Raw genomic sequence first — 25,022 nt, forward strand, 5'->3', positions numbered from 1 at the left:
CTCACCTCCAAACCAAACCAACCTCCACTTATCCAGTTCCTGTCTGGCCTTCAAAGCCCAGACTGGATGGTACCTCTCCTTTGAAGCTTCCAATGATTGCTCCCCACCTGGAAGTGATGTGTTAGTCTTCTGAAGTAATGCTAGCAATGCTTTGGTTTCCCCTTATTGTCTCCTCACCTTCTGCTGTTGTTAGTTATTAATGTATGTGTCTCTGGAAGCTCCCTGAGAACAGGGACCATATCTCATTCATCATTGTATCTCCCATAGGCCATAGCAACAATAACTCACAAGCACAGTCCTTGGCACCTAGTAGGCACTTAATAAATGTTTGTGAGTTGATGTAACTCACTTTTCTATACGACTTTATGTTCTCCAAAATTTTCCTTTTCGCAACAACCTGTGAAGTAGGGAGCACAAGTATGATTATCCGCATTCGACAGATGAACAAACTGACCAGTCAGAGTCAAAGGCAAGATTCAAACCCAGGCCTTCTAACTCCAGGGGCATACCCATTCCACTATACTATACTGCTTTTACATAGTAGGTGCTAAATGAGTATTTGGTGTTAATTGTTTCTCTTTTCCTGTGTGTGTGTGGTGTGTGTGTGTGTGTGTGTGTGTGTGTGTGTGCATGATATTATATTACCCTTCTTGCCCAGGACAACTTTGAAAGAACAATTCAAATTCTCTCTTGTCATTGAAAGTTTTTGAGCTCACTAAAATTGGGAAAGAGAGAGAGAGAGAGAGAGAGACAGAGAGAGAGAGACAGAGAGAGAGACAGAGAGAGACAGAGAGACAGAGAGAGAGACAGAGAGGCAGAGAGAGACAGAGACAGAGAGAGACAGAGAGAGAGACAGAGAGAGAGAGACTCAGGGTAGAGAAGTGAATGGAAAGCTCCTCATAGTGATAGAAAGACTTGGATTCAAACCCTGCCTTTGACACATACGCCGCACACTGGTTAGGGAATATCCTGGATCAATTTCTTCACCTCTCATTTACCCAAATAGCCCTTGAAGACCGTAAATTGTAGATCAAGTGCTGATGTTGCTGCTTGCCCTTCATTCTCAAAGAGGACTGTGACATAGGGAAGCCAATGCCATGACTTGCAAGTGAATTGGATTTAAATAAGGGAGGGCTGTGCAAAGTCACTTGGTAGGGGAAAGGAAGGAGAGGAAGGAGAAGGGAACTAGCATCTATTAAACACTTACCATGTGCCGGGTACTATGCTGAGCAGTTTACAATTATTATTTCATTTGATCCTCACAAAAGCCCTGAGAAGTAGACACCCTTATGATCCCCATTTTACAGTTAAGGAAATTGAGGCAGACAGGTCTTTCCCAGAATCATATAGCTAAAGCTAGTGTCTGGGACATGATTTGAACTCAGGTCTTCCTGACTCCACACCCAGGTACTGTGCTACCTAATTGTCTGGTAGGGAGAGTTTCTTCAGTAGGAGTTCCTTATAGCCATGAAATCACAAGTTCAGTTCAAAAAAAGTTTTAAACTACTTTGTCTTTCATACTTGTTGTGAATCTATCTCCCATCTGTCTAACCTTCCTGATATGCCAGAAACCTCAGAATGAAGCCAGAACATTAGTCATTGGTCACCAGAATATGGTAGTCCTTGTTTACATTTCTGCAACATCAACTGGAAAATAGAGAAGAGGTGGGAGACATTTGGCCAATACCTGGGGGCTATTCCTTCAAGGTGTCTGCCCCCTTCAGCAGCACTGATAATGTCTTCCTCTCTCTCCACTTCCATCGCCTACTCTGCCTCCCATCCCCTTTGTTTCCCCAAAGGAGCCTGCTGGTGCTTGTCAAGTCCAGTGTTTCTGACATTTGCTGATGGAGGACAGAGATTTTCTTTGAAATCTCCCAAGATCCAGTGGCTTAAGGCTGCTCCTCTGACTCCAGCATCCAGTCTAGAAGCTTCTAGCTGGGGCATGAAGGGCACTCAGTGGGCTCAAGTTCACTCAGATCCTCACCTCTCTCTCTCTCTCTCTCTCTCTCACTCACTCACTCTCTTTTTCTCCCTCTCTCTCAAAGCCCCATTTTCTTATCAGGATGGAGTTTCGAGGCATTTGGACTGTAATGCAGCTGATTTCTCCCAAGCTTAGACCTTAAGCATGTTGTTATTAGTTGTTAGGGCTGGGCTCCTGAAGATAACCCTGAAAGCACTGTACACCAGTGAGGGGCAAATAGGAAAATCCCCGACAGAAGTCTGTTGTAAAATGATGAATAAGCCTTCTAAATCGCCATAAGGCCTTAGCCACAATGGAATTGTGTTTGTCAGACATGGATTGTAACCCTAAGGTTATCATAGTAGGCCAGGAGATAGATGAAGAGTGCTTAACACTATCACCCCCAATCATATCTCCTACAGGCTACAAACTCTGCAGGGAGCCTGGCTGCTTACTGATGGGCCAGCTGGGTTTCTATAGATTCAGCCTGAGCAGAGGACTGTATGGAAAATGCTTCACTACCACTCTCCCTCTCTTGCCAGAGAGCCTGATGAACTGACACATACTTATGGTATATAATATATATGTAGGCAGATATATTCTATCTCTATATAATGTGTGTACTTAGAAAAAAAAGCCTTACAAATCATATTGCTCAGGCTGGGGTTTTAAATAATAAAATACGATAGATTGCTACTTTATTAGTCCCTCCCAAAAGCTTATAAAAATTATCTTTTTGCCTCTGGGAAGACATTTTCTCAGAATTTATGGCAACTTGGAGAGTCTTGAAATATCAGATTCAGAAACGAAGGAGATTTTCATGGATTTTATTGCTGGAGACAGACCATGGACTCTCCTTGCCTTGTAAATTAAAATCGCTAACATTATCTCCTTTATGAAATAAGACACTTGGCTCTCCTTTCTTGAGCCTTTTTAAAAAATTAATATATATCCACTATAGCAAAAAAAGTCATAAACTCAAGTAGCTGTAACTACACATGTGTACATGGGAAGGTATGTCAAGCTGGGAAACGCAAAAACACTAATTAAGGCATTTCAGCAACATAGCTCTGACTTTGTATTAAAAATTCCATTAATAGGTTACTCTCCCTGTTCCTATTAGCCAGCAGATGGACTGTGAACTCCTTGATTCCCTAATGCTTAGTAGCCATTCCCTGGTGTTCTCCTTTCCCCTTTCCCTATTTTAGCAAATGATGTATTGGGCATGGGGAAACATAACCTTGTTCTCAGGAAGCCTGGAATCTAGATGACTCTGACTATCTGTCTATGTAGGAAACGAATGGACAAAATCGTGAAATCAGGAAAGTTTATCTTTGCCAACCTCAGATCTCCCTTCTCCTTCCCTTGGAAGTAGCTACTGTCCCCACCCTCCATTCCCCCAGCCCATTTCTGTATCCCCTTTCTGTCAATGACTCCCTCTAAGATGTTAGCTAGTGATGGTATTTTAAATTGGCCCTTCCCTTGCTGATGGAGGGAATGACCTCTCTGTGTTTTTATGGTAATGTGAGATAGTTCACATTCAGGGTGGTAAAGTGGGAAGAGCATTGATTCTGGAGTCAGAGGAGCTGACTTCAAATCCCACATCCAACACTTACCACCTGTGTGACCTGGGGTGAAGGTCACTCAACTTCCCAGACTTCAGTTTCCTTAGCTGTAAAACGAAGATATTGGGCTGGATGAATGGTCTCTGAGGTCTAGGTCTTTTGAGTCTAACATTCTGGGGTAAAATAGCAATGACTAGGGAAAGATGGAAAGATATGTATCCATCATGAAAGGTGTGTGCCAACATCCTTTGTTTGCAAATAAAAGAGAATTTCCTGATTGGTAGAATGCTTCTTCAGAAGCTCCTATATAAGTTCTCACTGTGCTGGCTGTCCTGAAGCCCTGGAAGGGTAAAAAAATATAAGGAAGTTGAGAGGTCTGACTAGTGACTCAAATGGACCAAAGTAGGCAGGAAAGACTGTGTGAAGGAGCTAAGACTTGAATTGGGCCTTCAAGGAAAAGTTGGATCTAAAAAATATCCATGCTTTTAGAAAGCACATTAAACTTGGCTTCAAGGATGTGAGACACACATCATGTAGAGACACAGAGCAGGTAGCTTAGCCCTAGAAGCAAAACCTTTGAGCTGCAAAAAGTTAGAAGTCAAGTGGAATATTCTGACTTCTTTCCAAAGGAAGGTAAGTGAGAGAGAGGGGAGGAGGAGAAGGACAAGAACATGCCAGGCTGGGGAAGAGGCAGGGAAATAGGAAAAGGGAAGAAACCCAGAATGTATCAAGCCAGGGAGATCAGGTCCAGGATGAAAGGACCCTAAAGTAGGCATGGGTTTAGTTTTATTTTATTTTGAAGAATTCTGCTCTCTTCTCTCCTCTGAGACCCCTGCACCATAACACAGAGGTGGAAACCAAAGGGAGAGTCTTCACAGTGCCTATCCATCTCTCATAATAGATACAGCAGCAACAATTATACTAATTACTGGTATTTCTGTAAATATTTACATATTTAAATGTCTCTGGGCTGAGGTGGGGGTGGGGGAGTGGACAGGTTGGTGTACTGAAGCAGAGAATGCCCTAATTACCACATGGGAGAATTGCGGCCAAGAAGGCAAAGCACGGAGGCCTGTTTTGTTTTTTAATGGATAAAGCGCTCTCTCCTGTGCCACTGTTACAGGGAAAGAGGAGAACCAAAAGACCACTCAAAACTTACCGCATCATACTAAACACAAAGTCCTTTCAGCACTGGGTTACCACATGGCTGGGGCATAGCCTGAAGCAGTCATGTGGTCACTGGAATCAGTAATGGCAACTAGGAGCATCCTCCACTGGGGAAGAGGGAGGGAGAGGATGGCCTTTCCTCCCAACTTGCATTACTCCTTTGGGGTAGATTACTTTTGAGATGCTTTATAGATGTAAATTTAAAAAACTCCTATGGGATAATGGCCCAAATCTTGGTCTAGAAGCTTCTGAGAGGTAGCTGGATGGCATAGCAGATGGAACACTGAACTTGGAGCCAGGAACACATGAGTTTAAATCTGACTTCAGACACTTAGTTGTTTGATCCTCATTGACCTTCCTCAGCTGCCTCATTTATAAAATGCGGTAATAATACCACCTGCCTCACAGGATTGTTGGGAATATCCTTTGGAATAGGATAGATAAAGCATTCTGAAAATCCTGAAGTTCTATGTATGTTTGCTACTATCATTTTCTTCCTACAGCCCTTCCTGTGACAAAACAGAGGGCATGTGCCTGTATTCCAATCATCTGATATTATTTCAGGTGACCTATCCCAGGTCACACAAGCACTAAGCAGCAGAGTTTAAAACCACATTCTTTTAAATAAATTCAAATTCAGTCCTTATCCTGATGTTTTTATAAAGGCAGTATCCGCATTCAATTGGAATTCAAACTCATGTTCTTGATGCTAAATCCTAATTTAAACAGCTAGACCTTGGCTTTGTTGTTGGTTCTCAATAGGCCCCATTCTCTTCAGGGGCACTTGGTGGCAGCAGGGGTGCCATGAAGAAGTATTTGCCACTAGGCCTACTTCACAACCTTGGTGTTGGTTTACCCTGACTACCAGTCACCCAGGGGTGGCCTATCAGGAAATGACTTCTTTAGCACTGTAGCCAGTTTTTTGTATGGCTGGAACCTAGGCCTCTATGGGACCCTTGATGTCTATCTTTTCCTCAACCTTTCTCTGCCTTGCAAAAAGTTATTTCTTCCTAGCTTCTCAGGGTTATTTACATTCCAAAACAGGGTGCATGGAGAAGGTAGTGCTGAACAATGGATTTCTGGTAGTATAATTTCAGATTTTGTGACAGGCTGGCTTTGGAGCCACTATGCAGCAGGGGTAGCCTTCCTATCACAAAGGCATATCACATAAGCAGCCCCCTCTACCTTCTTGTAAAGTCTGTCCAGATTCCAGGAGAGGAGTAGATGGATTTTTGTATTTGCCACTGGGACTTCAAAGCTAGAAGTCTGGACTGGTGGCTATTGTTTCAAGCAGACAGGCCTCATTGGGGATTCACAAGCAAACTCTGACTGACCTTGGCCAGTCACTGGCTGGCCGTCCCTGCTTGGCTCACCAAAGAGGGATTTGGGCAGTTTTCCAGGACTGCTTTTTTTTAAAATTCCTTTTAATAGAGAAATAGGAAATGGGTCTTAAGAGAAAATGAGGAGTTATTGCTGCATTTATTCACTCTAAAAATATCCTACTGAAGCCGTGAGCTCACTTCTTGGTGTAGATTCAGCTTTGGGGGAGAAGGAACCAAACCAAAAGTGCTGAACAGGGAATCAGAAAGTCTCTCTGAGGTGGCCAGTTCTGGGAATCAATGGCTCCAGCAAGGGCTGGTCTTGGCTTTCGGGAGGCAGCTGGCTTGATTACACTCAGCTCAGCTTGACCCAACAGGCCATGACTCCCAGGACTACAATGAAACATGGGGAAATGAAGAGGAATGGATAAGAGAATCCCTTATTTCCTGGAAGGGTCATTTTGGGAAGCAATTTTCCCTTATGTCGACTGAGAAGCCTGGACACTAGGAGCTCTAAGTGTCCTACCTTCTGATAGCCAGAGTATAAAGTTCAATCTCCACCCACCTCTACCAGATTGTTAAGGGAAAGGAAGGGTTACAGTATGCTATTGTCAGTTCACCATTAGCACTCTAGGGATTCATATCACTTCAGTTCTGATGTAAAGGTCTGTAATATTAATTAAGTTGGGACTTTTTTTTTTTACTGTTTTAGAATGCTAAATTAACGAAGTGTCTTTGATTGGGCCTTACTAGGTACAAAGCCCCAGTCCCAAACCTCTAATTACTAGGTGCTAAGCCCATGTGGGTGTGAAGCCCTCAGGGCCCTAAGGGGAGTTGCTAAGACCAGAGCCAATAGTATGGGCCTAAGTTCTGATCACTCAGATGACGTTTGATGATGTCTAAAGAATGTATAAAAAGAGAACAGAGTTGTTTTGCTTGAGACTCTCACTCCTGGAGGAGTGTTGGTGTGGGACTCTGGGTTAGCTGCTCTAAAAGCCTCCCAGTTTGTCAACCCAGATATTGATGGTTTCTTGGTAAATATGAATTGTGTTTGGTCTGTTTATAACGTAGTTTGCAATTTGTTTGAATTTGCTCTGAAGTTCAGGGTGCTGGCTTTTTCCCCTAAACAAAGTGAATGATATTTGTATGTTGGATTGAAATAAGATTGTTAACCCCTTAATGTTGCTTTTCTTAGTAAAGCAGATCAAAAGAACTTGTGCTGGCAGCGTTCTTGTTGTTGGGCTTGTGTTGGTCTTTCACCCCCACAGCAGCTGCTAGCCTAATTGTTGCAACAAGGTTTACTTCTGCACAATTTCTTTCCTGATATAAGGCTCTAACGTCTTTCTCCCTAACTACTTGTATGACCTTGGGCAAGTCATTTCAAGGCCCATTTCTTATTTTTAAATTACTTTTTTTAAAATTTCTTTTTTTATTTTTAGTTTATAATATTCAGTTCCACAAGTTTTTGAGTTCCCAGTTTCCTCTCTTTCTCTCTCTTCCCCCTCCCCCCAAGATAGGTTCTACATACACCTTTACATTAAACTTATTTATATAATAGTTGAGTTGTAAAGAAGAATTATAACCAATGGAATGAATCATGAGAAAGAAGAAATGAAACCAAAGAAGAAGGAAAAAAAAGAGAGCAAATAGCCTCAATCTGCATTCAGACTCCACAATTCTTTCTCTGATTGTGCATAGCTTTTTCCATTATGAGTCTTTTGGAGCTGTATTTGAACCTTGCATTGATGAGAAGAGACAAGTCTATCAAAGTTAGTCATCACAGCTACTGTGTGTCTGTAATTGTGTATAATGTTCTGGTTTTGCTGCCCTCGCTCAGCATCAGTTCTTGTAAGTCTTTCCAGGTTATAATGAAGTCTGTCTGCTCCTCATTTCTTATAGTACAACAGTATTCCATTACACTCATATACCACAATTTGTTTAGCTATTCCCCAACTGATGGGCATCCCCTTGATTTTCAATTCCTTGCCACCATAAAAAGAGCTGCTATAAATATTTTTGTACATACCGGTCCATTTCCCACTTGTGCAATCTCTTTGGGATATAGCCCTAGAGGCGATATTGCTGGATCAAAGGGTATGCACATTTTTATAGCCCTTTGGGCATAGTTCCAAATTGTCAAGGCCCATTTCTCTGGGTCTCAGTTTTCTCATATGTGAAATTAAAGGGTTGGGTTCTAGATCTAAGTGTGTGATCCCGTGATCTTAAAATCTACTATGGAGAAAGAGGAATAAGGCTCCCTAAGATTCCTGTTGAAATTTTAAAAAGTGACAGTGTCAGATGGCAATAAGAGCCCTGAACCTGGACCAGGAAGAGGTCCTAATGCCAGCTTCCTTACTGACTTCCTCTGTGACTTTGGATAAATCATTTCCTCTCTTTGGCCTTCAGTTTCTTAATCTGTAACATGAAGGGGTATCCTAGGGTAGAGGTGCCAAAAACACAGCCTACAACACTCCTGAATTGGGCTGGAGTCAGCAACAGAATATAATTGGGAAACATTTATTTATTTTTTTGAGAATTTTTATTTTTAGTTTACAATACTCGGTTCTACATAATTTTGAGTTCCAGGTTTTCTTGCCCACCTCTGCACCTCCCTCCCCAAGATGGCATAGAATCTGATATATCTTCTATGTATAACACACTAGTCAAGTTGTGAAGAAGAAATATGACCAATGGAATGAATCATGAGAAAGAGGAAACAGAACAAAAAAAAAAACACAAAAAAAGAGAAAAAAAAAGGGAAAAAAAAAGGCGAGCATAGTGTGCCTCAATCTGCATTCATACTTCATAGTTCTTTCTCTGGATGTAGTTAGCTCTCTCCATCATGAGTCCTTTGGAGCTGTCTTTGCACCTTGTGCTGCAGAGAAGAGCAAAGTCTGTCAGGGTTAGTCATCACAGAATCCATATATCTATGGTTGTGTATGATGTTCTCCTGGCTCCGCTCCTCTCACTCAGCATTATATCGTGTAGGTTTTTCCAGGTTGTTATGAAGTCCGTATCATCCCCATTTCTTATAGCACAATAGTATTCTATTACCTTCATATACTACCACTTGTTCAGCCATTCCCCAATTGATGGGCATCCCCTTGATTTCCAATTCTTTGCTACTACAAAAAGAGCTGCTATAAATATCCTTGTACATATGGGTCCTTTTCCCACTTGTGTGATTTCTTTGGGATACAACCCCAGAAGTGGTATTGCTGGGTCAAAGGGTATGAACATTTTTATAGCTCTTTGGGCATAGTTCCAAATTGCTCTCCAGAATGACTAGATCAGTTCACAACTCCACTAGCAATGTAACAATGTTCCAATTTTCCCACATCCTCTCCAGCATTTATCATTTTCCTGTTTTGTCATTTTAGCTAGTCTGACAGGAGAGATGTGGTACCTAAGAGTTGTTTTGATTCGCATTTCGATAATCAGTAGTGATTTAGAGCATTTTTCCATATGCCTATCGATATCTTTAATTTCTTCCTCTGAAAACTGCCTGTTCATATCCTTTGACCATTTCTCAATTGGGGAATGGCTTTTATTCCTATAAATTTGGCTCAGTTAGTTGGCAAATATTTAACAAAAATTTTAAAAATACGATAAAACATTGGTCATATCACATTTTAAAACTAAGTCAACACACAACCCACAGAGATCCTTATGCACATGTTGATCGTCCCTGTTTCAGTTTGAGTTTGACACCACTGACGTAGAGGATCTCTTATGTCCTTCCCAACTCCATCATTTCATGAAACCAAAGCTACCCACACAAGCCTTCCCTGGCATCGGGTTGTAAGTGGGAAGAATATCAGAGAAGAATATATAGAGCCTGGGCTCTAATCTTGGTTCTGTAATGAAGTATTAATCGGAAGGTCCCTTGACAACATGATTCCCCTAACAATTCTGACAATGAACTAGGAAAATTAATTGAAGTTTATGGTTTTTATTTTCTCCTGCAAAAAGGCAATAATAGCACCCCCTTCACCTTACCTCACCAGAATTTTGGAGGGTCAAATGAGATAATGATCTTGAAAGGGTTTTGAAAAAAATATAAAGTTAAAAAAATGTTAAGGGACAATCAGTTCCATCAGCATTTTGACTGATGAAGCTTAGTCACTTCAAGGGAGGACCTCTCTCCTCTCCACCCGACTCTAACTGGTTAGATGTCATACTTAGAATAGTGAGGGTTACTCTGAGAGAGTTGAAATTCAGGGGATCCCCTTCTCTGCTGTCTAGGTTGGGGAGGCTGGTCTCTGTCCTGGGTCACCCCTGTTAGGTGACATAATAGACCCCAAAGAGTCAAAGGGACTTTCCCAAGGTCCCACAGTTAGGTTGAAATTAGAGCCTGCTGTGGATCCTTTGGTTTTGCCTGAGATAGTGTTTGCTTCAGGGGATCACATCCTGCATTTGCCATTTCTGTCCTATAAGCTTGGGAGCCAACACCCTGACACTTCTCATTGTCTAAATTCCTGCTTGATGCTCTGGGCTGTTGCCCAGCTCAAGCATGTCTTTCCTTTCCCTGAAAGATTCTGGGGCAGAGCAAACCTGGGTCATGAGGGTAGTAAGGAGGATTTCATATTTTTCCTGAGCTATAACTCCCTCGGACCTTGTCATAGATTGACAAGAGAAGCTTGAGACTAGCTTCAGAAAGGACCTAAGAGACCTGAGAAGCCCTTCGTTTCTCTGAGGATTTACATTCTGGGAGTCAGGATTCAGCATGAAACAGAGACTCCTGACCCCCAGCTTTTCCCCTCCTCCTCCTTTCTCCTTTTCCAGTTCAACTTGTCATCCATTGATAAATATAGATCAGGAGAAACCAAGATAAATGGCTGGGGACACAAACCCACAGGACAGCTAACCATAATGGGAGACCTTGGCTTTCCACTCAATAGATAAACAGCACGTTACTTGGTTTAAATAGCTGGTTGGGGGAAAATGAGTATATTATTGGACAGGAACGCTTAGCCAGTATGATCCAAACAAGTCAAAAAATAGCCCGAGGACAGCCACATAAAGTAAAGCGTAGACCAGATTTAAGTATAATTGCTCGTCCAACCATGTTTTTGGATTCTTATTATTACAGTGGTGAAGGCTCTGGCGTGGTCCTTTTGGGAAGAAGTCAAAATATTTCCCTTAGCTTCTAACCTTTTGTAGCTCCAGGGTGTTATGCCCCTTGGGGGAGGGAGTTTCCTGTGGGGAGGTGTGGTTTGAAGGACCCTGTGTTCTGACAGTGACATCCCTTCCAAAAGCACAGTGCCCAATTATTTGTCACTCTTTGTGAGTGGGGGGAGGTAACAGAGGGAGGGTGTTGCAGGTTGTTGGTAAAATAGCTTATTTTGGTGTAGAAAGTGAGAGAGAACCTGTGCAGTTCTTCCTGAGTCACCTCATCCTAAGTAAATTTTATTTCTCCTGAAGGGTAACGGGCGCGGAGAACTGGATTAGCAAGGAGGAAGAATAACAAGAAATTCAGAAGTCCTGTTGTAGAGACACATTGCATTTAGAGCCAAATGATCAGAGGGTCAAAACTGAGCTTCTCCGTTTAATAGCTAGGTAACCTTGGAGAGTCTGTCCTGAACCTTATTTTCCCCAGTTGTTACAGAAGGTTGGATAAGATGATCTCTAAGCTCCTTTCTAGCTCTCAAGGTTTATGATTCCAAAATGGCAGGTCCAAACTTATATAACCTTGTGTCCAGGAAGTCTCTCCCCATCATCCACCTTCAGATGCTTGCCCCCTACTAGGAAAGGGGATAAAGGGCGCTTGTGAATAAGGGTAATCAGCAAGATCTGAGAAGAGCCTTCTTCGAGAAAGAGAGTCAGATATAAAATGTAATCAAAAAGAGTAAACCAGAACTGCAACAAGAGTTCACTGGTATCTCAAACTAAAAGGTTAATATGGGGGGTGGGAACAAATTTGAGGGTAGCCATCTAAAATTGGGGAAATCTAATCTAATCCAATCCAATTCAACAAGAATTTATTAAGTGTCTACTATATGCAAAGAACTGGGGATACAAAGTTAGAATGAAAGCAGGTCCTTGCTCCCAAGGAGCTTACATGCTACTGAAGAAATACAACAGGTAAACAAAGAAGTAATAATAATACCTTATATTTATATAATACCTTAAGGTTTGCAAAGCATTTTACAAATATCATCTCATTTAATCTTTACAATAACTATAGCTTAAGTACTACTATTATCCCTATTTGTATGAAAAAACCAAGGCTGAGAGGTTAAGTGTCCTGGCCAGGGCCACACAGCTAGGAAGTGTCTGAGGTAGGATTTGAACTCAGGTTTTCCTGACTTCAAGTTGTACACTCCGTTGAAACAAAGAGGACTTAATGGAGGAAGGGTATGTTGATTATGGGACATCAGATCAGTTCAGTCCCCCTACTTGTCTTGATGAAAGAGGACAGTTAAGAGAGATGATTTGGTGGAGTCCCTTTCAGAAGACTATTTATGTCCCTCAAGAACAAATGCCTTTCCTAAGGTATAAATGAGCAACTTAGACTCTCAAAGGGGTGTGATCTTACATCTCATTATCTCGATTATCTGCTTATTACAACCTATAACTTTATTCATTGGATTGTGGAGACTCAGGTAATCAGGGGTCCTTTGATCACAGGCATATACTTGATAATTTGAGCAGGAGGGAGACAGCGCTGACAATACGGGGATCAGGAATGACTTCTAAAAGGAGAACCACAGACTCAGGCAGCATAGGAGAACAATAGCCATCAGGGAAGTGATGGTGTTTTGTCCCTATGTTCTTGTGCCAAGGTAGTATGCTGCTCCTACCTCATCCTTGGTCCACATTCCCCAGCTATTCTATTATATACAGTATTACATACAGGATCCTTTGCTGCAGTCCAGAATGTCCCTCACTTGAATAAATTGTGGCATATGGAGATGAGGGAGTACTACGGTGCTGTAAGAAATGACGAAACAGAAGAGTCCAAAGAGACATGGAAAGACTTATATAATCTGATGCTGAGTCAACTAAGCAGATCCAGAGAGACAGTTTAAATTAAATACTAAAATTGAACAAATTTGGGGACTTTTATAAACTGATGAAGAATGAAATGAGTAGAACCAGGAGAACAGTTTATAATACAGCCAAAACACCGTAAAAAAATCCAAACAACTTGTTACTGAAGGAATTGTTTTGTTTGACTATGTGTATTTATTATAACAAATTGAGCTATGAGAAATTTGTTTTTCTTTTTTTCAATTGGGTGAGTGTGGGAGGGAAAGTTGATTTCTGTTTTTTTTTTAGTAGAGAGGCGGGTGTACATGAAATATTGCATATATTTTCAGATGAGATTACCCCATTATTAGTTTTACTTAATGTTTTTACTTTGTTAGACCTTTCTTAAAGTAAGTGTAATCTGTAAATATTACTAATGTGAAAATGAAAATAAAATACATCACTGCAGTTTTTAAAATGTTTCATAGGAAATTGGTTGAGGAAAGGGAATTAGTCTTTCGTTCCTCTGCTACCCCCAGCGACTGGTCTTCTCCATGAACTGATCTCTTCTGAACCTCTATCTAAGGCTCATTCACACTGCTCTGAGCCAGGACCGGAGGAAAGTAGAAGGAATGGGATGGGAAAGGGGGAGGAGTACTTGGACTGACCCAGACCTGTTCTGTTCCTAGGAGCAAGTAGCCCACTAGGCCTTCAAAAATGAGAATAAAATCTATGAGTTCCCACAAAGTTGTGGGAGCTCCCACCAAGCATTCTTGGCTAGTCTACCAGCCTATCCCGACCCTTCTAATCCTGCTTTATCACTTTCACTAGAGAAAATTTGATTGTGAAGTGGTATGTGATTAATTGGAGCAACAGAGTGGGGTATGGAGATATCCATGGTCAGCATTCATTAATCAGACACCACAGATAATCAGAGCAGACATCTGGACAAACATCTGGACTTGGCTGGAAAGGAAACTGCAGGTTCAATGTGACCAGCCTAACAATGCCAAGCTGAGAGAAGGGCAGGAAGACAATGGAGTCTCAAAAGCTCTTTAGCAGTTGGAAGAGGTGGGGCAGCTCTCTAGCTCATTGGGGCTGAGGTACCTTTTCCCCATCTAGACTTATTCCTCCTGAATCTTTTTCCCTCAGGGGCTTGTTTTTTGCTAGGTGATTTTTGGCACTGGCTTCTTTTTTTTAATCAAACTAAATAGTGCCTGTTCATCAATTAGGTAAGCCCATAGAAAAGATGTAAGACTGGTTTGTGGTTTGGGATGGCAGGGGGAGGAAGTTACAGGGAAGTGGATCTCAGCTCAATATATGGAATTTTTTTTTCAAAAATGTAACAGTTTCATAATGTAACAAAATCCATTTGCATAAGACAGATTCTCATTAATGGACACTGATTATTCAATGTTCAGTGTCTGTGTGAGGGACAGAGTATATCAGTAAGGCAAGATTCATGACCTCAAGGATGACCATGAATGTGCCTGTATGGTTTAGAATCACAAAGTATGAAAAACTCTCTAGGTAGAAGGCAGAGGAAGCATAACATTTATTTAGGCACCAGAGGATCAAATCCTAAGACCAATAACTTCAATTCAATATACCACAATTACATTCCAAAACCAGTAAGCCCACTTCAATGTAGCAACAAGGAAATTATAACACAGTATTACAGCAAGGAACCAAGTCATCCCGTAACCTTTCTCCCTGCTAAGGCCTCCCTGCAAACACTCACAAATCCTAACTGTCTGCTGGCCTACATTCTCTTCCTCCCTCAGTTCTCTGGTCTCATCAGCTCCCTGGTTTCTGCTCTCCACTCTGTGTTCTCTCTGCAGCTCTGCCGACTCCAATTTCCTGCTCCTCCTCCTCCTTGGGCTGAATTCTGACTTCTGAATTCTCTGCAGATTCTGAGTTCTATGGCTACCTTTTGGGCATATATACAATTTTTTAGGGTCTTCAGGCTTCACACCTCTTGTGAATTAATTAGCAAAATGGTGTGGGCCTGGGGCTTCCTACCTACTAAGTAAAGGATGTAGACTTGCCTGCAATCAAGTCTCTCCTGAGGCCTATTGAATGAGCAGGAAACATCTTTAATCACATTACCACCACACAGAGTTAGCAAGAACATGAGAGAAGAGAGCCTAGTCTTTTGACTTCGAGGAAGAGATAGGAGATACATGTTTCCAGATTCTTTTCAGGTGCCTAAAGGGAAAGAAAGTTCTGGAAAGAAGCTAACACATAGAGGAAACAGTAACCTCTGTCATGTTGGCTTCTTCCCAAAGTCTTTCTCTCCCTTCAGATACTTGAAGAGAATCTGCAACCAGACATCTTCTCTCTTGAGGCCTGAAGCCAGAAGAGCAGGATCTCTCTTCCCTCCAACTCTTGTCCCTTATGCAAGCAGAAACCATTAAGTTGTCCATCTCCATCAATGAAGAGAGTTGTGCGTAAATGGGCTTTCATTAACCTTTACCCTGTTAGTAATAGCTAGCATTTATATAGCATTTTAAAGTTTATAAAGCTTTTTGCTTGTCTCATTTGATCCTAACACCATCACCTATGAGGCAGAGCTTATTATTATCCTCATTTTACTGATGAGGAAACAGAGGCTGAGAAAAGTTGAGTGAGCTGCTCAGTGTCACAAAGTTAAGTGTCACTGTCTGAAGCTGGATTTGAACTCAGTTCTTCTTGACTCTAAGTCTGGTGTTCTAGCTGCTTCACCACTTTGCTTCCCAACAACTAGAGCTGTTCAGAAATGAAATTTGGCTTTGTTGGAAGATAGGGAGCTCCTAGTCACCAGAAGTCTTTAGGTTGAGACTGATGACTTGTTAAGTATGTTTCAGAGGGGTTCATACTTCGGGTAGCAGTTGGACTAGATTCTCCCTGATGTCCTTTCCAATGCTAGGATTCTATGACTATGCTATTTTAATACTTTGGTATAGCCATTGATGTCATTGATGTGGGTGGGTACTCCCTCCACCTATACAAATTGCAGGCTATCTGTGCTTTCCCATTCTCTGTGTTTCTTGTCCGTAACTTTGCATAAATCCTCCATAGTGGCCCTACTCAGCATGAGAGGGGACTTCCCAGGTGTCCTTTTAATATTTTGGGGGGTATACCAGTACAGCTCTTAAGCTGCTATCTGCTACCCTTCACTTTTACTAGGAGAGGTCCTATTCCTTTTCCAATTGAAGCCACTGTTTTATGCAACTCTTGAAGTCTATTTGCATAAGACCATCCTCATTGGTGGAGGTTGATCACTACTTCCCCTTAGATGAGAAGATTTGGTGAGAACTTGAGAGAAGAGAGAAATTGGTCTTGTGGCTTCCAACTTGGAGAGGAAACACATGGCTCCAGACACTCTTCAAGGAAAGCTCCCTGAAGGGAGAGAAAGACTCTAGAAAGAAGACAGAATATATAGAACCTGCTCTGTGCCAGGTATTGTACAAGGTGCTGGGGATGCAAGTATAAACAAACCAGATAGTCCTTGATCTCTAATGAAAGACACCACATGGAGGAAGCTGGAAAATAGGGGTACAGGAAAAAGATATATTGTAGAAATAGCTGGAATTATGTGGAAACCTGGCTTGGTGCAAGATAAGTTGAAAGCCCAATTATCAGTCCTAGGAGACACAAGGTTGTAGGCTAAGTTTGTGTGTTGGGGGGAGAGAAGGAAGAAGAAGAAGAGGAGGATTGTTGTTGGTGTTTTTTGTCCTCCCTTCTTGAAGAGAACCACGATAGGTCCTGTTAGGAAGATGATGTCATAACTCGCAAGTGAATTGGATTTAAGTGAGGAAAGGCTGTGCTAAGTCACCAGCCTCTTTCACTCCTCTAGAGCCATCTGGGTCTGGTGGTAAGATGTAGATCAGGATGACTGGAGATGGCCCCAGATGCAGTGAGAGACCTTGGCCTTTTTAAGCTAAGGTCTTTCCCAGGTTTCAGTTTATGTTAGGAGATACCCATTCAGTGATGAAGGCTAGGCAAGAAATGAGGAAAAGAATGACCTCTTTTACCTGGTCTAAAAAAATCAATCTGGGACTGGAAGACACTTAACATTTCTGGCCAAAACAGAAACAATTGCTATTTACACTCACTCTGAGCCATCAGAGCCCAAACAATGAACAAGTGAGGCTTGGGCTGGGACCTATTGTTGACCAATTGATGACAGCCAGAGTGATTTGGGTTCAAGGCATGGTCCTTAAGAAAGAAATCTAGCCTGTAAACCCTAAGATATCTTGCTAGGTTTCAGCGGTCAAATTTTATATTCCTTTGGGCAAAGGACCCACAGGTAAGGGTGTGATGCCCTAAGCGGACAAAAGGAGAGAAGGGAGAGGCTATTGTTGTTATCATTGCTATTTGTCCTTTGTTCTAAAAGAGGCCTGTGACATTGGGAAAGAAAGGAAGGTGAGAAGGAAGGAAGGAAGCAAGGAAGCAAGGAAGGAAGGAAGGAGTTGAGTTGCTTAATTGGAACTGGTCAGTTGGGTGCCCAGTGGGGCAGCTCCTACTACTGAAGAGGACGAGGGAGTATTTACAGGATGCATTCGGGTCACCCATAAGTGAGAAAGAACTCACGGGGCCAAGTCATTCCAATGTCAACTTTGGCTTCTTAGATTTAAATAATGGACTGCTAAATCTGTGGTTAATTAGATGGAAACCTTTCAAGCAACAATTGTGAAATATTTCTATTGATTCTTCAGGTGATGCCTTGTCACCAGAGGTGAGGGAGCAGGTGCTAGAAGGCTCCCTCGTCATCAGCCACATTGACCAGAGTCATTGGGAGCTTGTTAGCATGGAATGGGTTTATATGAGTCCTCCTTGAGCTGCACGAAAATTTGTCCAGAAATGAGGAAATGTTTCTAAGCCAGAGAAGCAGCAGGTGAAGAAACAGGAGGATGATTTCTGACCTTTCATGGAGAAGGCTGCACACCCATCCCATAGGATCAGAGGGAGGGAGATGGAATCTGGCTTTCAAATGCCTATTTTATTGTGAAATGAGGAAGGAGTAGGTTAAATCAGAAAAGAAAGGTTAAAGAAATAGAGGGTAGAAATTGCTTATTTCAGGGAAGATTGAATCTAGCAAACTCATTGTGTGTTCTTTATAAAGAACATTGTTTTGAGCAATCTTTTATACTCACAGGCTCCATATACTGCCCTTTTTCCAATCCTCAACATATGTTCAACAAAATTGAATTTGCAAGATTCTGACTCACTTATACTCAGCTGCTCATTACAGTTTTTTTCTGAATGTTTCAATGAACCAATCCCACAAACATTTATTATGCACCTGCTATGTACCCAGCCTTGTGCTAGGTACTGTGGGGAAGATAAGGCAAGTGTAAACAAATGGTTTCTTCCCTCAAAGGAACTGACGCAATAACTGGGGAGAAAAGATTAACTCCTGTGAAATTACTAGTGAATTAGAGGTTAGTTCAGAGACTCTCAGAACCAAAAACTTCAGAGCTGGAAGGGACCTTAGAGGACATTTAGTTTAACCCAAATCTGGACATGGTTCCTCTCTACAATATCTCTGATAAATGGTCATCAAGTCTTCACTGGAAGACCCCTAGGTGTGGGGAGTCACTACATTCTCGAGTCAACTCATTCAGTCCATAGGTGAACATCTTTGTTAATAAGCGTCCTCGTATAATCGATTGACTAATCAATAAGTATTAATTGAAGGCCTATATTTTAGACACTGTGGTTACAATCATCTTATATCTGTTTGTCTGCAACTTCCACCTAAATTAATATTTGTGTGGCACAAGCTTGAATTGAGTTACCTGGGGAAAAAAGGCCAATAAGAAAGAGTTAGTTAAATTTCTAGTAGCATTTTTTATTAAGTAGTGAAGGAATTATAGGCTTTGTGCCTCTGTGACTTGTATAAAGTAAGGAAGAAGAGATTCTGACATGAGAGATAGGAGTCAGTCCATAAGATGCAGGAACTCTAATGTTCCCAGCCTCTAGGGCTATGGTAAAGGCCAGCGTTGGGTGAATATTTGCTTGTGGGAGAATTGAATTGATTCCAAAAGAATCAAATTAAAGAGGCTAGTTTGATGTATGCTGACTAATCCAAGTCAATTCAACAAATACAGATGCATCCTGAATAGTGTTAATAATAAATCGCCCTGAAATGGTCTCATGTATTCTAATTTGTACTATTCAAAGTTATCATTATGCAAAGTATTAAAATTGGTTCTAGCCCAATGGAAATATGCAGTGCAAATTCAAACAATTTAACCATTTCAGGGGATTTATTATTTGTACCAATCAGGACCTAACTTTATTAATCTATTTTATTAAGTGTCTCTTAATAAAGTGTATTTATTAAGGACCTCACAAGTACCCTGAATCCTAGGATCTCCAAGTTGGAAGGGACCTCAGAGGTCATCGAATCTAGCCCATAGTTGACCAAGAAGCCCCTCCATGACATCCCCAAAGTTGAGTGTTACATCTGTTACATTATGATTTTTTTTGTATATCAAGCTTAAATTGCCTGTAATTCTGTAATTTCTACGCACTGCTCCTCATTCTTCCATCTGAGACTAAACAGAACAAAAGAAAGCATGGTACAGTGTAGTAGTTTAAGTCACAGATCTGGAGTCAGAAAGACCTGGTGTGAATCCTGCCTCTGATCCTATTATACTAGCTGTGTGACTTTGGGCAAGTTAATTAATCTCGAAAAACCTGTCTTCTTATCTGTAAAGTGGGGATATTGTAGGATAGCCTCTTGGGTGTCTGATATATGATTGGAACTCAGATCTTCCTGATTCCAAGTCCAGTTCTCTCTCTATTATTATCATCAATATGTATAAGAGGAAATGTGGCATAGGAGACCAAAAAGTGACCTCAGAGTTAAGGAGAGTTGGGTTCATGTTCCACTACATGCTCTGGGATCCCATGAAAGTCATTTAACTTCCGTGTTCCCAAAACAACACTCTAAGACTATGAATTGCAGAACAGTTGCTCTGCTAAATTGGTAGAGGGAGCTTCCTCCCTATGAATGAAATAACAGGTCTGGACTGGCCCTCCCCCCCCCCCAAAAAAAAGAAAAGATCTGGGGGAGGGGCTTTATACTCAGTGTTGCACTACTCTGAGAATTGCCTGCCCATTTTTTTCTTCCAACACTGGCCTCAGGTCCTAGAGAATATCAAGAGAAGAAAGCCAAAAGTTGCGTGGCAAAGGACCATGTAGTTACCATGCAGTAGTGGAAGTTTGTAATTGAGGGGCTTGGGTTTGAGTTCTAACCCTGTTACTTACTACACAAGTTACCCTAGTCAAGACCCTTTTACTTTCAGTGCCTCAGTATCTTCCTCTAGAAAATGAACAGTTTTGGTATACCTTCCATAGGTTTCTTCTGGCTCTAAATCTAGTGATTTTCCCTCAGTGCTTTGAAGCACGCCTTAGCAACTGGTGTTCCCTTGCTTTGGATTGCATGACTTCGACCCGCTGGAGAAAAATGCCTAAAGTCAAAATTCCCAACTCAGACTTAAATTTAGTGGGACATCTTGTGTGCATCTCTTTCTCCCTTAATTGAAACCAACTTGTTATGTCAGTGTGGGAGTCTTCTTGAAGGCAGATTGATTTACGCTGGATTTGTTTTTATTTCCCCATTAGTCCAATCTCCTTTTGTTTCTGAATTCCGTCTCTCTGAATTGCAACTCATTCTCTATTGAAGACACCAGTTGCCTTTTAAGACCTCGGGGATCTTTTATTGATTCTGGATAAGGGAATTATCTTCCTGGCCCTGAGGAGCAGGTCTGGAGATTAGAGGATGTAGATCAAGATATCATTTTCAGGCTTCTTTTCCTACTCATGCCCCCTGGATATGATGGGTATATCTATTATAATTTCTTTATTTATACTAAGTTGATGCCAGTCTATTCCCACCGCCTCTCTCCAACTCACTCCCATTTACCTAAGTTCCTTAATATTATTAGTTTGTCTTCTTCCCTCCCTTCCTCCTTCCCTTCCTCTGTTCCTCCCTCTCTCCCTTCCTCCCTCCCTCCTTTCCTCCCTCCCTCCCTTCCTTCTTTCCTTCCCTTCTATTTATTTATTGGTCTCCCCTCCCTCTTTTGACTTACTCCTTCTCCATCCCAGCTAAATATATAGTATGAAATCTTCCCTCTCCCTCTGCATCTTAGTTTAAGTTACATTCTTAAGTGGATGACCTTTTCCAAGAATTTTTCATTTTCTTTGTCCTTCCTTATTTCTGTATCTTTCTAGCATATTCTGAATTTGTTCCTTCTTTATTCTACCTGTCCCTTGTAAAGGTAGAAGTTCTGGCTTATTGGATTTGGCTCCTTTGTCAATCCCAGGTCTATGCTATTGCACTTGTAAATGTCACCTACATGCCCTTCCTCTTATGTATGGATTTTAATTTCTTTGATTTTATACTCAGTTAATTACTAAGTTATGGTGTCCAGATTTTATTGGTAGGTAGCTGTCTGGTGAGAAAACTCCCTATGTCAATATAGATCTCTAGTTGTTTGGTCAATGTAGATCACTAATTGTTTCACAATTCATAATCTTAGAAAGGTGCTTAGGATGCTGAGAGATAAAGTATTTGTCCTACAGCCAGGAGATGGAAGAGTTAGGGCTAGAGCTTGATCTTCATGACTCTGAGCCTAGCTCTCTATCCACTACATCACGTTGTCTTGTTCTTCCCCGCCCTTCCCCTCCCCTCCTCTCCCTCTTCCCTCATCTTCTCCTTCCCTCCCCTCCCCTCTTTTCCTCCCTTATCCTCCCCTCTCTTCCCTTACATCTTTTACTCACTGTTTTGTCTTTGGTGGGGCATTTTAACAGTGTCTCTGCCTTATGGAAATATCAGTTCATGAAGGAAACAGTGTAGTGTGGTGACAATTCTAGAGTCCTTGCTCATCCACTCCCTCTCCAGTGCCTTACACTCTAAGCCACATTACTATATCTCCTATATCTTATGGGATGGAGCCTGTGGTCACTTTAATATAAGAGGAAACTCCATGAGAAATTCTTAGATTTACTGGGTCTGCAGAGGTTTTGTGTTTTTTTATTCTGGATCAGTTTCTCATAATCCAGCAGAATACAGAGGAAAAAGAGCTAGATTTGGAGTCCGAAGACCTGGGTGCAAATCTTACTCCTGCTACTTGCTACCAGTGTGACTTTGGACAAATCACATCATTTCTCTGTACCTCAGTTTCCCAGTATATAAAATGAGGGAGGTTGGACTTGATTACATCTCTAAATCTACACTCAAATGATCTTACTAATTGGAGAAAACAAAATCTAGGATTTCTCAGATTCCCTATGACTCAGATCAAATACCTGGCTCCCTACCAACTATATTTTAAGCCAGCCCTGTTAACATCTCTGTACGTTGCACCCCCCCCACCCCACTGTAGTCCCCAGAGTAGATAGGCAGGTGATTGGTCATAATCCTAGGACTTCAGAGTTAGAAAGGACCCTAAAAATTACCCGGTCTGAAGCCATCATTTAATAGATGAGGACACTAAGGTGGAGAGCTGAGGAATGGGCCTGAGGAGACAGAACATCCCTCTCCAAACAGGTGGAGAGCTGGGGTGTCAGGGAGGCACCATGATGCATAGCCCGGGGTTGGCTGGTGATTTATATGGTGAGCACTAGGGGTGGCTGGTCTCCATTTTTCTGCAATTAAGTAGGGCAGGGTAGTGACAAACGGTCTCCCAACAGCTCTCTGGTCTTCCGCTATTATCTGCAGGCCCTTCAGACTAATTCATCCTTTCCTAGAACCACAGGTTGGGGTTGATAAATCAAGAACGGCCTCTGTGCTGGGAGCTGATTACAGGGTCATCCCTCAGCAGAACTGTTTGACCAGAATTTCCCAACTTCATATTTTATAAAGCTGGCAGCTGGCGATGTATCAGCAGTAATCCCAATGCAAAGCACCGAGAGAGGAGAGACATAGGCACCGCTCCTAATCAATCAGCGACGCTGCACACTTGACCTTCTTGTTTCCGACAAGGTATTTCTTTGCTGGAGTGTAGACAAACAGAAGTTTTCATCTGGTTCCTTAATCCTAGGCAGAGGAGAACAAAGGCATAAGGAGAAAGACTAAGAGGCTAGAATTCCACTGTAGGGTCAACCTCTTAAGATAGGTCACAAATACCTCATCGTCACGATCACTAAATATCTCCTCTCAACACTCCTCCTTTTGCCCTCTCTCTGTGAGCACAGATGTGCACATTTCATGGGTTAGGGGTCTAGTGTTGTATTGTTATTTAGTGAGGAAGAACGAAAACTTTTTTTCTCCTAGAAAACTCACTTTCGTAAACTGTCTTGCAGCTCATATTCTAAGGTTTTCAAGGAAGGCTGAATGAATGTGTTCATGTACCCAGAATCTAGTACAATTCCTGACACGTATTGGGTGCTTAATAAATGCTTGTTGGTTGGTCAGACTGGTCCTAGGATGACAGATACAGCATCAGTTTAGTTTATTTCTATTCAGTCTATACACAGGGTACTTTGCTAGGTGCTAGGGATACAAAGGAAAAAAAAAACAAAAAATAAATTCCTCCTCTCAAGGAGCTCGCATATCCAATCTGTTGCCACATCTTCTCTTTTCAATCTTTATAACATCTCACATACGTATGAGATGTACCTGTGTACCTATTATGCACTTGTTCTCAGTGCTATGGATACAAAGAAAAAATCAATAATTCCTGTCCTCAAGGAACTTATACATCCAATCTCTTGCTATGCCTTTTCTTTTCTACCTTTATAACATCTCATAGATGTGTATATTTCCCTTTCTTTCTACTCATAGAACCACCATCCTGGTGCAGGCCCTATTACCTCATGCCTGGACTACATTAGCCTTCTAATTGGTCCCTCTGCCTCAAGTCTCTCCCCACTCTAAGCCATCCTCCACTCAACAGCTAAAAGTGATTTTTCTAAAGCACATGTCTGATCATATCATCCCCTACTCAGTAAAATCCAGTGATTCCCTGTTGGTTCCAGACTCAAATATAAAATACTCTGATTTTTAAAACCCTTCAAAATTTTGCTCCTTCCTGTCTAGTCTACATACACTTTCCTCCCCTCCATGTATTTTATATTCCAGGTACCCAGGCCTTCCTTCTTGCCATTTCTCTTACACAACACTCCATCTCCCAACTAGTGTTCTCATTACCTTTGATTCTTTGTTTTCCTGACTTTTTTCGAGACTTAGTAAGTCCCACCTTCTGGCCTTTCCCAAACTACCCTAACACCAGTGCCTTTCCTCTGAGATGACCTTCCAGCTACCCTATATATCTTTTTAAAAAAAACTTTTATTTATTTTATTTTTAATTTATGGAATAAAACAAGCATGTCAATAACATAGTGTAATAAAAAAAATTGTTGCTCATGACATTGTAAATCTGTTATATACAACTTGCTTGCTATTCTTTTTAAATATATAAAAAAGTTGTCACGTAAATTTATTTTTTTCCTTTTTTCTTTCCTTCCCTCTACCTCACCCTAGAGATGGCTGCCATTAGACAAAAATATGGAGATGATATTTATGCATATATGTCAAAAATGTGAAATCATTTTATATATACTTCTATTTATGAGTATTTATGCAGATAGTATCTTCCTTCATATGTCTTTTGTAGTTAATTTGGGTATTTATAATAGTAAAAATAACTTATTTGCTCAGTGGTTCTTAAAATAATATTGCTGTTACTGTATACAACATTTTCTTGGTTCTGCTCATTTGTTCTTCATTATCTTGTGAAAGTCTTTCCATGTTTTTCTAATATCATTGAGATCATAATTTATTATACTACAGTGGTATTCCATCACAATCCTATACCACAACTTGTTCAGCCATTCCCCAATTGATGGGCATTCCCACAATTTCCAGTTCTTTGCCACCACAAAGAGAGCTGCTATAAATATTTTAGAACATATGGGTTCTTTTCCTTTTTCAGTAATAATCTTTGGAAATAGACATAGTAGTGGTATTGTTGGGTCAAAGGGTATAGGCAGTTTAATAACTCTTTGGGCATAATTCCGGATTGCTCTTCAAAATGGTGAGAT

Source organism: Trichosurus vulpecula, chromosome 3, assembly GCF_011100635.1.
Source record: "Trichosurus vulpecula isolate mTriVul1 chromosome 3, mTriVul1.pri, whole genome shotgun sequence".
Classification (NCBI taxonomy): domain Eukaryota; kingdom Metazoa; phylum Chordata; class Mammalia; order Diprotodontia; family Phalangeridae; genus Trichosurus; species Trichosurus vulpecula.